This window comes from Sturnus vulgaris, chromosome 9 (assembly GCF_052056855.1).
Source record: "Sturnus vulgaris isolate bStuVul1 chromosome 9, bStuVul1.hap1, whole genome shotgun sequence".
NCBI classification, from domain to species: Eukaryota; Metazoa; Chordata; class Aves; order Passeriformes; family Sturnidae; genus Sturnus; species Sturnus vulgaris.
The window spans coordinates 18313438-18331321 of NC_142251.1; the positions used below are offsets into that span (position 1 = coordinate 18313438).

The 17884-nt window shown below is 39.6% G+C and overlaps 1 long non-coding RNA gene across 1 annotated transcript in view; it reads left to right on the plus strand.

The window, feature by feature from the left end:
- LOC148222831 (uncharacterized) overlaps nucleotides 1-17884 on the plus strand; it is a 123942-nt gene that overhangs the window by 3526 nt on the left and 102532 nt on the right. Inside the window, exons 3-6 of the long non-coding RNA XR_015805422.1 lie at nucleotides 10928-11066; nucleotides 14967-15088; nucleotides 15261-15413; nucleotides 16788-16995. This is a non-coding gene — a long non-coding RNA (uncharacterized LOC148222831). The remainder of the gene's footprint in view (nucleotides 1-10927; nucleotides 11067-14966; nucleotides 15089-15260; nucleotides 15414-16787; nucleotides 16996-17884) is intronic.

Here is a 17884-nt window from a genome sequence, read left to right on the forward strand (position 1 = left end):
TGTATCCCTCTGAAGGTAAAGCAATATTAACATTCGAGCAGTTCTTATTTAGTGTCCTTTATCCCATTATACATCAGTGTTCCTTTTCAAGTGGGGATTTTATGGTGGTGGCCAGGTGATTTGAGTGCTTCAGTGAGGCTCAGTTTGTTGCTGTGTGCCCAGGAGGGTCCTGCTCTGGGAGTGCTTTGGAGCCCCAACGCTGCTGCCACCAGCCCAGAACTTCTGGGTAATGAGCACTGGGCATCCCTCAGCCTCCACTCCTGCAATTCTCTTCCTGTGATCATTTGGATGTACACAGAAATCTTACCATGGTGGAAAAATACAGAAGCTTATTGGTTTGAACTAATAATTTCCTGGGTTTAATATCTTTCTGGTTTTTGCAGTATCAAGTTGTAGGTTTTATCTTCAGCTTTGGGGACCTTTGTCACTCTGCTCCTTTGCTTTTTCTTACCATATCTGAACCCGTCTTTCTCTATATCTCTAATGATGTTCCAGAAACATTCTTTATTATTTCTTAACTATGATATTTTCTTCTTGAGGGAAGTTCTGCTATAACATTTAAAATATATCTTTTTTTTTTAATGATCTCTTGACTGCATATTATCAGTGGGTATGAGCCATGCAATCTGAACTTCAATCTGCTTTGTTATCTAGTAGCAGTAGAAGTCTTATATCCTCCCTCTCAATCACTAGAGGGGAATGAATCCTATTTAGCCATAGCAATTAAAGAGATTGCCATTGGTTTCATGTTAGAAATCCAAAAGGGTGGGTTGGAATAAAGAGCTGCATTCTACAATTCTCTAACTTTCCAAATTCCTCGTGTTTCGCTTTTCTTCAATTAATCTTTTATTTGTGTTTTAAAGTCAGTATTACAGTTTATGCACATGTGTGTAGAGTGTGTAAACCACTGGGTAACTACTGGCAAAGAGGATTGCAGAAGCAATTATACTAAACAGAGATGAATGGGTGCATTCTATAATAATTCTCTTCAGCATTTCAAACGGTGTATATATGAAATAAGTGCAAGGAAAGTGTTCTCTGAGCTTTTTAAAATGAAGTGAAATTCCTGCTTGCAACATCTTAATAAACAGAAAGAGGCTAAGACACATTTCTTTTAGCTGCACAAAAATGAATGGCATTTCAATCAATAAACACCATAGTGAAGAGTAACTGGTTGTAAGTATGTAGCTACAAATGTCAAATATAGTAAGTATTTAGAAATAAATTGAAAAAACTGGGATTAATGCATTTTTTAGAAAATATATTTACATAGTTATCGACACTGACCATCAAATTAACATGCAGAATTAACAAAGTGTGATTTATTTTTGAAATGAAGCATGCTTTTATATCACAACCTCATTATGAAAAAGTCAGCCTGATAAAATCATACAAAAAGGCTCATAAATGGGACAGCACAAATCAAAATAATTGCCTTTACTCCTATTATATTCAGAAAGGTTCCTGTGTAGAATAGGTAGAAGAAAAAGAATGCATGGATGTGATATGATGTAACAGAACTCCCCAGACTTCCATTCTACCTGCACATCTGGCTACCTTTCAGGAAAAGTACTGGGCCAGACTTTGCTATTTAAAGGCTTTTAAATACCTTTTATTAAAAATATTACGCACAAAAGGAGAAGGCTATGGTGCTTTTAAGAATTACCACTTCAAAATATCTGCCTGTGTACATCCCTGTGTGGAACACTTTTTCCACCTTGTCTTAAGAAGCCTTTTTACAGAAACACTGTTTTCCAGCACAGATTTCTGTCTTCCAAGCTTCAAGAAGCCTTTCATACAGATACAATTATAGAAACAAAGCTCCAGCCTATTATCCAGAGATAACCTTTGAGTTTGTGGAAACGGTCTCTGAAAAATATTTTCACTCTTATTCCCCAAAGTCAGGGAAACTTACCCTGCTAGTCTGTTCTCCATAGCTTTCTCAATCCAAGAGCTTATGAAGGCATTTTCATCCAGCAGTGATTGTGACCCAAACCAGCAGTTTTCAGTTTCCTGCATGGAACAGCCTCCTCCTCCTCTGCTCAGGGCAAGGAGTTGAGTTGTTCACACAATTGAAATATGGCCTGTCCTGAGCAGTGCAGCAAAGAACTGATACCTTGGTTCTTCCCCAGGCCTTGGCCAGCCCACAGGGCCGTGGGCAGCACTTATTGCAGTGTTAATGAGCACTCCTGGTAATTAACATGCTACAAATCAGTCCTGTAGGTAAAGGTCTCTAGAGGGGCAGGATGGCCTGCACTAACTCCTTGTGAGGACCAGGTTTGCACACTGTGAATTCATGGATTGGCATCATTGCAATAGCCATGGCTGCCCTGGACCTACCAGGGCAATCTGAGGCTTGTCCTAGTCTGCATTTTATGAGACTTGGTGCATTCAACACCTTCACAAGGAAATTTGAAAATAAAAAAGGAAAGAAGACCCCAGTTACTTAACAGAAATATGTTTGCACCTTTTTTCCCCATTGTTGAAGAACTGTGTCAAGATAAAAATATATGGTTGGGAGAAGATCCGTTGGAATTAAATTGCAATCATTGTAAACAACAGTAAAACTTCCACTATTTCTACTTTCCCTTTTCTGTTCCTTTTATTTTCTCAATAAGTAACAGACTTGCTCAATAAGTGAAATAGACTGTTTCAGTAGACCATCATGGATTTTATTTTCATTGTGCTTTTTATATCATGCTACTTTAAAGAATCCATTTTGCCAGGCTGTTTTTCATTTAAGCTTATTGCAAATTATTGGCTTGTCCCAAGTATATCTTGTATTTAGTGCAATAGCTGCTACTGAGTTCTTGATGGCATGGGGAGATAAAACAGAGGATTGCTAGATACTCAACATTAGTTTCTGAAATTCCTGTTACATCCTCCCCAATGCTGCCTCCCTTTCAGCCAGGTTTACATGCATTCTCATATTTTTTTTCACAAGGCAAAGTAAAATAACACTTCCCTTCCTAAATTTCCAAGATGTACACCAGGGAAAACACAGGAGGAGGTTTTGTTTAAAATAGCCTCAGCAACATTGAGGCAACTGATGTTTTATGATGTTTCTTGGTGAACTTGCTATGTACCAAATGTATCCTAACTGCAGAAATATGCCTAAAAAAATAAGTGTTCAATGATTTACACAGAGAAAACCTATGAGGTGTTCATTACCTTTTTGTGGTTTCCTTGCTTGTCTTACATGTGAGCAAAAAAAGCCTAACATTATTTTTCTACCCATCTCAGTGTTTCATAAGCTCTCCTGCTGTACCCTTGCTGGTTTGATTTCCAGTCTCCAGTTAGCATGCAGGGCCAGGTTTTAATGAAGTTCAGGAATTTACGTGTTGCTTTGGTGTCACAGCCATTTCCCCGAGTGGGTGATAAAGCAAGTCTGTGTCTGTACACCAGGTATTGCACCCAGCATTGAAATTCTAGCATGTTGTTGTGTGGAGTCTCAAGTACAAGAAAAAAAAATAACCCCTCTTTGACACATATTATCACCAACCCTTATCACAAAACCCAATCTTTTTATTATTATAGTTTTTTTCATTATTAATATCTTACTTTCCCACCAAATGTCCACTGTGATCTTTGTCGATAAGTCAACATATTTGTCCTTCCCCCAGCAATACAAAATATCAAGAAAATAATATTTTCTGAAGGTAAGAGGAATACTGAAATTTGCTACACGTGTTCTAAACTTGACTTAAATTTAAAAGCTTTGTTGAATGTATTTAGAATATTCACTTTTTGTTTAAAGGGTTTTAAAGTTTTAAAGGGTGAGGTGGATTGTGCTTTTTTTTCCATTGCTGTCTTTTTGGTGCATCTTCACAGAGGGATGTATTTGCCTTTTGGGAAGTTGACAGTGTAAGTGGCTGACAAACTAGCTAATAAATCTGAGGTTAATAGGGTTGTAGACAGCCAAGTACATAGGCGTAGGAAGGATCACCAGCCACAGAATGCTGCACATCTAGAAGCTGTCAATACAGAGTATGAAAAATGCAAAGGACAAAGCAAAAGTAGAAGTTCCAGCTCATTTTTCTGCTTGCTGAAGCAATCTCTCACATCAGCATATCCTGGTCCTCTAGGGAAGGCGTGTATTTAGGGTTTGATCTTGCTTCTACTCATGCCAGAACAAAGTCTCTTTTTTAACCCTAAGTGGACAGGATCCAATTGCTAATGATTGTCCCCCCAAAAATAAAACCAGAAAAAGTAAAAAGTCCTCAGGTTATACCAATATAACATGTCTCTGTAAAAAGTAGTACTCTCTACTGATGTGTAGAAATTAGTTTGAATTCATTTAGAGGTATTTAGAGATGGGTATTAGAGCTTTAAAGCTGATTATTCTAGTTTTCTTAATTAAGTGGACCAAATGTTTGATACAGCTGCTGTGCACTCATGGTATTGAGGACAGTTTCCATCCAGAGGAAAAAAAATCTTTTGAAGACATTTTCTGTGCAGCAAATTAAATCCCTTGAAGTAGCTTGTGGCCAGAAATTTGAGTAAGTCAGCATGGGGCTCTTGGATTCAGCAGAGCTGCACTGATGGCTGTCACCTGTGATTGTCATTGGATTATGCAATGGAATTCTCTTAATGCCTGAACACGAGTATGAAATAGGAAAGGGTGAAAAGTTGTTGCCATTCCACCAAAACTCTTCAAAGAAATGACAATTGCCAAGAGCACTGCATCTTCAATGTAGTCTCCACTTGTCTGAAGCCACCATAAAAAAAGCTGGCTGGAGACTTAAAGGTGTGCACATGACAGATCTGCCAGGGAAACCCTCCCTGTGCTAGGCAGACTGCCAGGCTGCTCAGCTGGGTTCTTTGAAGGCTCGATGCCCTGAAGGCTCCATTTTCCCCCTCTTCTTCCCTGTGAGATGCCTCAGATGTTTTTTGATCATGGAAAGACCTTGCCAAGGGGTTATCATTTCAAAGGGAGCCAGGATGCCACACACCAGCTGGTGTGCCTCTGTTCTCAGAGGTGCCGTGGACACCATCCCATCTCACAGCCTCCCACCTGTGGCAGAGCAGCAGCAGTTCCTGCTGGCAGCTGCCTGCAGCTGGGGAATGCTTCCCACATGGCACAGAGAAGCAGGCACTGGGATCTGAGCCTGCCAAAAGGGAGAGCCGTGCTCTGGCTGGGAGCTGCACTGGGGTGTTTGTCACAGGGTGGCCACCTGGCCATGGCTGAGCCACCACGAAGCCCATCCTCTGTGCCTTTGTGCTGCAAGGTTGAACTAGTGCCCTCAGCTGGGATTTTGTCTTCTTTGAATAACTTTTTAAAAATACGTATTAGCCATATAAGGCCACAAGTTCTTATACAAAAGTCTTGGTCATTTAGAAGGATGTTATGCAGGAAGATGCTGGTGAGAGGTGTCATGTAAACACATGTAAGGAGTGTGTGGTTTTTAAGTGCCAGTTTGGGGGCACTGGGAGTGACAGCAAATCTCAGTTCACAGTTTTACAACACTGAAACACTGAAACAACAGCTTTGCCCAAAGTGCTTGGATGTGCCATTGACTATGGGAGGAGCTTTAGAAATCATCTGAGATCAAGCTGTAGATGAATAAAATCAGGTGAAATTAAAGTCAGGCAAACAAGAACTGTGCTTGGAAGTGTTTCTCTCTGACCCACAGGAAAAAGCGTGTTAATAAGTACAATGTTTGTATTTTCAATGAAACTTGGTTTGATGCTTAAAGGGGAGATGGATAATTAAGACTTCATCTTCCAAAATATTAAATATTGATTTGTAGACATTTAGCAGCAGGCATAAAGCTCTTCTGAGAACTGTCTCTAACTGTCTAAAAGATTATAAAAGATTTTACTTCTCCATGTAGAATTTAGCATTTATTTTTTTTTATTTAAAATTTATGAAATGAGAGTAAAATAAATCAGGAGATAAACTTCTAGCCCTCTGAGTGTGTTTCAGTTCTGCTTTATATGGCCTTGCAGAGTCAAAATGGATATATGATTTTTTTTAAGGTTTGTATTGGCTTTTGGTTTATTGAAGTGTCAGGAGGTTTATAAGCTCCTCAGCTCCAATTTTGATTGTTTTATCCAACTACTGTCACTTCTTATCAGTATTAAAGGCAGAAATCAAAAGCATGGGACCCGTGGGAAGCAGTGTTTCAAATGTACACTGCTGCTCTTTTTTGTCCCTGTTCTGAACTGTGCCCCTCTGCTCCTGACAGCAAACCCACAATGAGATAAGGAGGTGAGTGTCATGCCTCATTAATTCATTTGTGAATTAAACAAAGGTGTTTTTAGCTTGATCTTTCCACCTGCCTTGTCCTTTCTTTATGACTCGTGAAAATTGCTCAAGTCCAGCATGTCCCATATCACAGAGGGCAGCTTTGCTCTAGGAGCCCAGTTGTCTCCAGCCTTTCACTAATTGTACTCTGGGAATCAAGACAATTTGTATAAACAGGTGAAAAAAGAGTATTCCAGCTCAGCTAGGTCTTGCAGATATTTCTGCAGTAAGCCAGATTCATTACCTGGGTTTGAGAGCTCAGCCCTGGGAGTGAACCAGGTGTGGAGCTCCCTGCGAGGTGCTGGGCACAGGACACTGCTGTGCTCCCAGGGAGGCAGGCAGGTGCAAAGTGGTTTCAAAAACCATCTCTCTGCAGAAAGAAAACACCCCACAGGAAAGAGAAAGGAAGAATTAATTCTCACTAGGCAGTGTCTGGTTCGGTCTTTGCTAAATCACAGCTCGGCTAGAAAAATACCTTCACTGAGTAAAACTGGAGTATTTTTGACTGTGTGCTCATGGCTCCATGGTCAAGCTGTGTAGTAACAGCCAACCTTGTAAATCAAGGACTTTATTCATGGTAAAGCATTTGTGCAGTAACTTCTCTTTTTGAGATGTCTGTGCATTAGAAACTGACATGAATTTTCACAGTCATTTTGTTTGGGTTAACTAGTGCATCGAATTTAAGAAACTGCATTTTCTGTGCTTTATTTGCAGTAGTTTCAAGTTGATCAAATCTATTTCAGAATGTTCTCTATTTTATGCAAAGTCACTTTAAATAAGTGTAAGCAAAATACGTTCATTTCACCACTGGATCAATTTATTAGGTTTTAAAAGTGCATTTCCAATCTACCATCGACAACAGTAAAGGGAAAAAGGGAGGAGCAATGACAGAAAATCTATTTGACAGAATAAATAGTTTCTTTGCACGTATGTATATATATGTGGAGGGGTTTATATGGGTAAAGTAATGGTGATGGCACTGATGAAGCAGACGTGTTTTAGCATTATAATGACACATTGTAAAGATGGCACATGTTAAAAAAAGATGATGTTTATTGGAGACTTGATTATTTCCTACCTTCTCCAAACAGAAAATTGACTGAGACAATAGAATCTAGCAAGTTAGAGTCCAAATTGAAACACTAAGTCATGTCTACATGGCGAGTAAAAAGTAATTAAAAAAAGAATCGCCAGTTTTAGAGGAGGGAAAAGAGAGAGGAAACGCAATTAGAAGTCAATACTTAAATCTTACTTACTGCAATTGCAAAAAGCAGATATTTCAGAAATAAGATTATGCAGTGCCACAAGCAGAGGGGAAAGAAACTAGGGTGAAGCAGGCAAATTGTACATTTGCACGTTTCTAAGTAAGCATACAGACAAGATATTTTTGTGTCCTTGGGTGTTTATTACATTTCTTACCTTCTTTGACCATTTCAGCTGGGCTATAGACCCAGGAGGGACATACATTTTATGTTATTTTCATTTTGACATTTTTACAGTTAAATGTTGTGCAGACTTAAATTTTTTGTGCTCAACTTCAGCTACTTGAATCCTGAAGTCCTTTTATTTATCCTGTCATCTGTCATTGATGTAACTGACTTCTGTGACAATGTTGACAGAATTTATCTAAGAGTTTGCTTGATGGCACATTTCACAGAATCAAATATAAATAAAAGGGTCCATCACCTGGGGGATATGGGATTGGAAGTCAATGGGTGTTGAAGGTGCTTAGTTTCACAAAGACCTTTTCAAGAACTCACACAATCCCGTCTTACAGATTTATCTCTTTATATATGACCGTGTTCATATTCCCTTCGGGTCAGGTAGCAATATGTTGTTCTTCTTTTTTTCTTTCCTAAGACCTGGCAGATAATCAAATATGTACTTGCATTTCTTTCTGACATTTCAGAAATGCTAAATATTGTATTCTGGTGATAATGCTTTCTGAAGAAGGAAGGAATGGCCCATTTAATAATGTATACTTCATTTACAGTTTGGAGTGTTAGCCAACTACTTGTGATGATACTTCTTCCAGTCATAATACTGATATATGCAGAGTTCTAACTACATTTTTAAATAGAAAAACAACCGAATGATACATTCAAAATAATTCATGGAGAGGAAATAGATGTATTTCAGCATGGGAGAATATTTATGCATTATTTAACAGCAATAATGTTTGAATTCATACATTATGCAAATGCCATTATAATCAGGAAAATGAAAGAACTTGGACTGCTGCAACATCTTTAAATCTACCATTAGGTACTTATTTGTGCATATCATTTAATACTGCACAATGTTACAGTGTGTCACTTGAAGAGAGAAGTTATCAGAGACTAACAGGTTATAAAAAAGTAAAGCTGATGAATCCTGATTGCTACCTTGATGCTAATGTCTATAAATTTATCAGCAAACAAGAGTAAAGGCTTTAATGGTAATTTACATAAACTTCTCCTCTGGAGATGAGTTACTGTGGTTTTACACACGGTTCCCATTTTGTGTTGTGATCCTTCTCCATCCCCACCCCCACATGACAGGCCGGCACGCAGCGTGGGCTGACACTGCCAAATTGTGTTTTCTAAATGTATCAGCAGCTATGTTCCAAAACTATCAAAAGCAGCAAGCCTGACCATATAAAACCAAAGCTGCTTCTGTTTCCTCTTATCTTCAAGACAAAATATTGTTTTTTAAAAAAGAGAACAAAAAAGGAAAAAGAAAAAGCCTGTGATTTGGGGAAGCGCATGAACAGACCTTTCCTCTTAGTATTGAGTTCTGTTTACAGCTCTGCTTAACCACGTCCATAACCCCACACATTTGCTTCTGTGTAAGTAAAGCAGCCCATTGCAGCATTTTGTGCCCATTTCCAGGCCCAGGGAGCCGTGGGAGTGGGAGCAGGGAGCTCCCCAGCCTGGGAGCAGCCCCCAGTGCAGTCCTGCTGGACAGGCTGTGCTCCCTGCCCAGGGCTGGCCGTCTCCTGCTCCATCCCTGGCACTCCTGCTTTTGTTTCCTTAGTCTTTCTGTTCTCATCAATGGTTTCCTTTTCTCCAGTTTTTAAATAGCTCCTTCATTTCTTTCTTTTGCTCCATTCAGACAGGCTGTCCCAGCCACATGGTCCTTGCAGCCTGTCCTCTTCAGTACTTCACAGGCTAATGAATTCCTCCTCCAAATGATATGTGAAATATGTGGCACATAGCACTCCCATGCTATGAAGCAGAAACACAGCTAGTCAGACTCCCAAAAGTGTCTGGTGTATTTTCTCCCACTTTGAGCCTAAGAAGCTGAGGGCTCAGCTGTGCTCAAGTCATCTTTGGAGCAGTAATTTCATGCTACACTTACAAGAATGTTCTCTCACAACCAAAGGGGTGCATGATGATGGAGAGCTAGGCTTTCCCCTCGTAGCTGATGAGTGAACAACATTTCTTCAGAATTACTCATCATGCAAAACTCTTCATTTGTAATAACTAATATTTCTGTTAATCATAAAAACGAGAGCAAATAGAACTGAGGAACACCTGTACTGGGAGATAGATCTGTTTTCTTAACTCATTAAATAAAGCTGGCCCATTGCTTGTCCAGAAGATATTTACAGAAAGGGACAGCAGAGGGAAATTTTCATTCTGATTTCCATGTGTATTTGTTGTGTGGCAAGCAAAAAAGAATTTACATGCAGATGCCATCGATCTGGCACATCTCATAAACACTATATTCCCCTAGTAGCTCAGGAATTCAGAACAGATCTTGCAACTGGGTGGCATTTGGGCACAGTTTGGGTGCTCACCAATTTGAATCCAGTCGACAGCCTGGAATTTTCATTGTGATAGAGTCTTCCAGAAATGATTACTTTTTATGTCAGAGCGGATGCAATAGTGTTTGCTCCTCCATCGTAAAGACTGCCAGGGCCTCTGCTATAAAATCTCTATTGCTAACAAGAAATCACAATTCAACCAATATATTGTGCTCCTGGCTAAGAACTGGCATGCAAGAATTCATCCTGGAAATTTTTATTTGCAGAGAATGATACTAATTTCTCAGAATGCAAAATAATGCATGAACTTCCTTTTGTTGAATATTAACTGGTGGGGGTTTTTTGTTTGTTTTTTTGTTTTGTTTGTTTGTTTGCTTGGTTTTTTTTATGTTATTGTAGCAATCAGTTGTTGTAAAGCTGGTAGGGAAGAGAAAGGGATGTAGGATGCAGCAGTCACCACGGGTGCAGTAACATGTGCCCACTCCAGTGCCAACTGGAGATCACCAGCTGATGAGGAGGAAAAGAGGACTGCACAAACTGGAGCCAGTATGTCATGCAATGGCAAATCAATTAATGAGATATTAACTTTGGAGTGGCTAAAATAATTAATGCAGACCTCCCTGTTTTACATGGTTTTGACAGTGCCAGCTGGATGCTGGCTATACAAGAAGAAACTGGGAGATGGTTATCACTGCAATTATTTTATGGCACTATTGGATGGTTGTTGTGTTTGTGTTGAAGTTTAAGTTCACCTCAGGTGGATTTCTGTGTCCTCAGTGCCTGAACACAGTGACAAAGCCCAGCCTTAGCTAGGACAATGTTTACATCACTTCAGTGCTTCCTCCTGGCTGGTGTGCTCCTTTTGGCCAAGCAGATGGTACAGCAGTTTGCAGAAGCTGTCCAGTGTGTCTGTGTTCTCTCTGTCATTACAGCTCCTGAGATGAAATTTCAGAAAGTGCCAAATCCAGCCAGGCCCCTGTGTGACTAACAAGGATGCCATCCCCAGCACAGAGGAGGGTCAGAACTGTGGCAGCCCCTCAGCACAGGAGCTTGGAGACAGCAGGGAGCCAGGTGTGGTTAATTCTGAGCCTGCCATGCTCAGAAATCATCTCTTCTGCCTAAGACTGCCCTATTGTTTTGGCAGTGTAGACAAACTGCAGCTGGAGGAGGTGCCTGCATGGCTGAGACAATGCAGCCACCTCCTGCAAGGCTACCAGAAAGTAACATCAGAGCTCCACATTCCTGTAGACTTAGAAGGTGATCTTCTAAATGATGACCATAAATTTAATCCAACCAAAAAAATAACAAAGTAACTTCTTTGGCATGTGGAAAAGCATCTCTGGGTCATCTCCTTTTCCCAGCATTTCCTCCATTGGAGTAGGATTGATTATTGCTGCCATTACTCCTAATAGTTTCTGATTGCACTGAGGATATGCTCCAAGAATCACTGAAGTGAACAGAAAAATTTCCTGAGACCCCAAATGACAAATTAATGTGGTTTTCTCAATTCAGGATCATTCACTGTCTGTCCTCAGTGTGCCAGGACAGGTCCAGAATACTTGTTTTTTGAAATAGAAAAATTAATTCCAACATGTAACTTGGCACTGACTTCAAAAAGATTATCCCAGTAATCTATATTCTGGCAATCCTTGCTTACAGCACAGTTTTAACATATGTTAAATTTTATGCTGATAAGTTGCATATCCTTATACTAAATAAATATGTACATTTATGTACACTGTGATGTAACAGTGATTTATATCTCATATGACCATCTGACATTGCTTCTCCTAGGAATGGCTGTATCTCCTCAGCATGATGAGGAAAATGCTGTTTCAATCAGAATATTTTAATTTCAGATGGTCAAAATGGTGTATCTTTATTGTCTGCAGTTTGTGGCATGGCTTTCATAACTTTGCTAATTCCTTTATTAGAAATGTTCACCTACATTTCCCTAAAACATGCATATACTGGGGCCCCCACAAACAGTGTTATTAAGATGGTTTCTTAATTGATTTTTCTTTGGGAGCAATTTGGTTCACTCCCATTTTAATGTGGCAAACACTGGCATTTGCCACTTCTTCCAGTAACTGATGCTTTCTACTTTAATAAATGCACATATTAGATGCTATTCTCTTTCTCTGTTTGATAGGTGTATAGAGTCAGGAAAAGGAAGGTCACAATGATGTTAAGTTTTCTGCTAAGCAAAGGATCAGAGTGTAAATGAAATCTTGAAAGGTGGGAAATGAGAATGTGCAAGTGTAAATAATGTATTAATTATTGACAGCTAAGGGACCGAAGAGTCTTGTTTAGTAGTGACATCTTCTTTGTCACACTGCCTGACACTATCTCAGGTATTTTTTTAATAACAGGCTTTCCCCCCTAGATAGTAAGTATTTCAATTTACCAGTGTAACTATTTATATTTTTCATTTTCTTTGGCTTTTCTTTATCTTACTGCAGTCTAGGTTCTTGATGCAGGAGGGGATGGGGGAGAAGCTAATCCTTGTCTTTTATTGTGGCAAGGGATATTGTTATGGTACAAAATAGATTTTTTTTTTTTGTAATAAAAGATCAAAATACTGAGGTGCAAAAGGAGATTCCACTTCATTGGTTATTTATGGAAGTAAAGATTTAGTTTAGGAAAAGACATATGATAGCTAAGGGCTCAGTTTTGCCAACAGGCTTTCCCAGCAATAACTAGTGCATAATATATGCCAGAAGCAGAATTGGTTTCACCATGGCTTTTTGAGTGAGACACTGGTTATATTAAAGAAAGGTGTTTCTGAGGTAAAAAGCTTTTAATACTCTGTACTTTCCAGGCATTGCATAAAGTCTAAGAGTAGTAGTGAATTCCTTAATATTTAAATTATTTTTGTTACAAATTACAGCAGAAAAAATTCCCATGATCCCAAAAAGGTCTTCATACATTAGCTGTTTGCATAAGGCTGCTAGATGTAAATAGCTAGGAGCTTTCAAATACTGAGACTGAAACTGAAAAGGAAAAAACCCACCACAAGTCACCAAACAAAAATAACAAACCACCACCACCACCAAAAATACCTCCAGGTCCTTCTTTCCCAAAATGACCTGTGAACTTTTCTCCCCTCAGCCCCCAGCCAAGGGGCTCCAGTGCCCTTTGGCAACCCTGTGCCACCTCCAGACCTCTGCTGGTCCTGACTCCTGCTTTCATCGCCCCACTGGCTTTGCCCATAATTAGATTTTGTTCCTTCAGTGGGTGGAACACACGTAGGATTGAGGAGGCTTGCAAGGCTTGGGCAGGCACTGAGGAAAGGCTGGATCCCCACCCTGCAATGTTCCTGGGGGCACAAGGTGCTACTGAGGGCTGGGGGCTAAAGAAAAAGAACAGGCAACTACTTCAGATGCTCTCCACACCGTGATATTTATTATCTTTCTGACAATTGATATCGATATTTGATCAAATATCGATATCAATTCATATCAAATTGTTGAATCTTCTTTCTCCTGAAAAATGCAGGTTCTGATCTGTGCAATTGCTTAGCAAATTTCTGTCAGCCCTAGTGAATTTATAGGGTTGATAAAATCTGGTATGTGGAGAATTGGAGAAAGTGGAAATACTTAATTTCACTGTTTTCAAAGCAATGTTTTGATTTATCACAATGGAAAAATCTCCCTTTAAACTTAAAAAGTTCGATTTCTTTGTTCAACAAATATTAGTATTTTTACATAAGTTAAAATTAATGAAGCATTTCACTTGCAATTTCTCATTTTTCAGCTGGATCAAGCCCTGCTGGTTTTGGCCATTGATTCCCGGGGCAGGGATGCCCGGGCTGTGCCAAGGGGGGTTGGTGTGAGCTGGGGAGATGCTGCCAGCACCCTGTCCCTGTGCTGTGCTCTGTGTGTGTGTGTGCAGGGCACCCTGTCCCTGTGTGTGTGGGGATATTTTCGGGTGCTGGCATCAGGAGGGAAAATGCAACTCGCTCTTCGAGTCTGTTGTTGTTTACAGAACATGTGTCTCAAACATTAAAAATTGCCATATGTGATGCTGAATATAGAGCCTTCTTCCTCTGCCCAAGAATAGAACTTTATCAAAATGAAATTTCCTGCTCATTTGAGCCTGTCTCCATAGCAACAGTACTGTACACCTGTGATGTACAGGCAGAAGCTGTTACAACCTCTGAACCAGGCAGAATGAGCTGTGCTCCATCCCCCTGTGGAAGGCTGAGTTACATCTCTGATGTACCCATGGCACATTTTGCTATATGCTACCTACATGTGGTGACTGTATACAATCATTTTGTTCAGGATTACCCCACTTACATTTGGTAACTAAATACAAATATGCTACTTACATGAAGTTGTACATTTGCAAAAATTCAATCTATTCTTGTCCTGAGGGAAGACTTTACAATGCAAACGTTACGCAAAATAAAAGCATGTGCTCACATTTGCTTCTGTAAGAATTTCCTAATTCAAAAAAATTCATAAAATGCCTCATTTTTGCAAATCTGCCAACCTGTTAATAGTATATCATTAAAAGAAAAAAGCAACTATATGCTGAATTATTTAAATATTATTTTAATAGTAAACTGGAAATAATTATGCACCTTTGGCTATCCAATATTGCAAATTGCTGCTCACTCCATAACTTTTAGTGAAATTGAACTCACCAATAAGAAACAAATGGTTGCATTTTAAAGCAACCTGAAATTATTTCCCCGGGTCATTCATAAGGTAGATTATTACAGAGGAATGTTTTCTTATGCAAATAAAAAATAGCCTGCTAATGCAATGTAAATGATATTTTAAGCTTGCTACATTTATTAGCTTATTTAAGAAGAGGCAAACTTCAAAGAAGGATTTTATTTGAAATACATGCAGAGTGAAAATCTCCATAATGATGGCTAATGCTCTCAGATATACGGTATATTACAAATGAATTGTCTGTTTCTGTCTTCTGACGTTTGTGTCTTCTTGTCTTTGCTTTCAGACCTGCCCTCTCTTCCCCTCTTAGCTCAGCATTTCCCATTACTGAATGCAGGGCGAGCTGCAAGCAAAAGGAGTGAGATATGAGAGATGATACGTGCATCTTGGCAGAGTTCATTGCATCAGGTTGCCTGAATTTTTAATACCACTCCTTGATACAGTGGGCTTGACTTTTTTCTCCCCCAGTGTTATTATAACCCTCACTTCTATGCCAGAGAAAATGGGGCTTCTGCTCTCAGAGCAAAATTTCTCATCCTTTTTCAGCAAATGGGTGGACAATGTTGTTTTTCTTTTGCAGAGCACTGAGAACGCAGGGTGTGGGGACTCCCCCTCGAGCAGGCTGCAGCCAGCACAGTGCTTTGGTACAGCTGGAGACTGGATGAAAAGGGAAGGGAACTGATCTTTCATCCACACCTGAAGGACAGGAGGCACTGATCCCAATTTTTTTGTGGTATTTGTAACAGCTATTTATTTTTTCTTTCTCAACTGTGTCTGTTTTCAGATTTTCTACTAGGAAATATCTGTCTTATATAAGCTGCTAATACTCTGCTCTAGGCAGAACATGGTGCTTGGAGCTTATGTAGGCTGATTTCAGGGAAACTAGCAGCATTATTGATTTTCATTGGGCTTATTAGGATCAGTGTAACATGCACTTTTGCTATACTAGATTGTATTTGGCTTTCATCATGAAATCTCATTACACTAAAAAGAAATGGAAACAAGTTATGCAAATAAAAGATTTTGCAGGGTACTCTAATGAAATTACTCTGTATCTGCAAAAACACACTTTGTATGTAGGTCATTCAAACCCTGAATGCTGCTGGTCAGACTGTTCTCATTTGCTTTTGAAAATTAAGAATAGATTCTCCAGCCTTTGCAGAATTTTTTCAGATTTATGCTAACATAACTGAAGTTATAGCTCGATCCTTGAAGTAGTTGTGCTGTCTGAATTCTGATGTTGAGTCAGTGATTTAGTAGGAAAGGGAACTTCCAGTTGTTTGTCTGCTTGCAGCTGGTATGGATGATGGTACCACATTATAAATGTACGAAATCCACGTGGCTGTGGGCACACTCCTAAACGCCCAGGCAGGATGAGGAATGAGAACAGGCTTGTTTTCACCCGTTTTGCTCTTGTGGGACATCATCTCGTTGTGATTTGCCTGTTGACATCAGTGAGGCAGCATGAGCTGGCAGCACAGCAGATCTCAGTGCAGCACAGAGGCATAAAGTCCTCCGTGCTGAAGCTCAGAGGAGATCTGGTTACACCTCAGCTGCCCTCTTCCAAGACCAAATCGCTACCAAAGCTCATGTGTCCAAACCCAGTCTCTTCACCAGTTTCCTGTAGCTGCAGACAGTGCTGAGACTTGCTCATATTCTGCTGGCAGGGAGAAGTGAAGTTGTTTGTGTGGTTCCTATCCTGTGAGTGCCTGGACTATTTGGGAGAGCAAATCTCCTCTGCTGTGGGTGTTCTGATGCCACTGAATGATGTGCTCAGGGCTGTGCAGGCTGAGGATGGCAGCAGTGCCTTCTTGCCACAGTGGGGTGGCAGAATGCCTGGGCCATGTCTCCATGGGGCCACCTCCTCTCCTGGCTTGTGCAGGGTTAAGGAAGGGGGAGGTGTGCTTTGTTTTCGTGTTTTATTGTCTCATTTTCTTGTCACTTGAAATTGGCAGTAGGGAAAACATTCCTCCCAGATCAATACTTACTCTGTAAGAATGGATCAAGACTTTTGAGCTGTCAGGAAAAAAATCTCCTTTGACACCTTTTGATGGTGCATCTAAGAATAGTACATTTCCTAATGGTCAGCATGCTTTTATTTTCATAGATGTTCTACATCTGGAGAAAGCAGCATTCTTTTGAGAAAGAGAAAATGAATTTTGAAGAACTCTGAGAAGTGACTCTCAGGCTTCCTTTCCTAAAACATTAATGTATTTCCAGTCCTAGAGGATGAGCTATGTGAGATACCAAAATCAGCAGAAAGCACCCAATTAAAAACTAACTACAGAATAGAGGCTAAGAAGAACAAATTCAAGGTACAAAGCTGCAATTGTGAAGTTACTTGGGGGGTACAAATTTTGCATTATTGACAGTCTGTGATTTAATGACATTGCACAGTCAGCTCTTAGGCAGTCTTGAGTCATTCCCTTTTGATCCAATGAAATTGTACTCTTCTGCTTGGAATTGCCTATTGTTTTTGTGGGGTTTTATGGAGAAATTTTGGTATGGACTAGACATGAAGGCTTTTGTTTCAGAATTTTTCAAACTCAGCAGCAAAGTTCTAAAGAGGAAGCTCTCCTAATAGACATGTGACAGTCTTATTTATTTGTGAAAAGGAGTCTCAAACTGCTGAACACACAGGTTTATGGAAAAGAGCTCTCCTGTGTTGCTGACAATTAGTATATTTTTCACTTGCAAAATGGTGCTTTCTGCTAATGCTACGGTATAGTAATCAAAAGCACCTAATCCAGCTGATTAAAAATTCCCTATTGGGCTTTGCTGACCAAATGAATACAATTAGAAAGACATTTCAAGTAGGGAATTTCCTGTAAATACTGATATTTGTAGACCTTAAATTAAAACTATGGTATGTAAAATTACATATCAAATTAAGAGAGATCTTATTCCTTGGTGCATCTAACTGAGACCCATTCTTGATGTGTGGCAGGAGCAATTTTATTCTTTAAGTGCAGGTAAGCTTTTCACTCAGACTTCAGCTTCAGAATCAAAGTAATTGTGTGATCAAAGCATTTCTTTTTTACATCCTCCCAAAGAAATCTAGCAAAAAATAAGTCCCTTAAGTAAGTTAGCTCATCTAGGCAATGGTAACAGGTGCTATTGGTTGTTGTTGAGATGTTGTTTGTTTAATATTAATCTAAAATAATTTAAATGGCTTAATAGCCTTATTTTATGTCTCTTATTTTG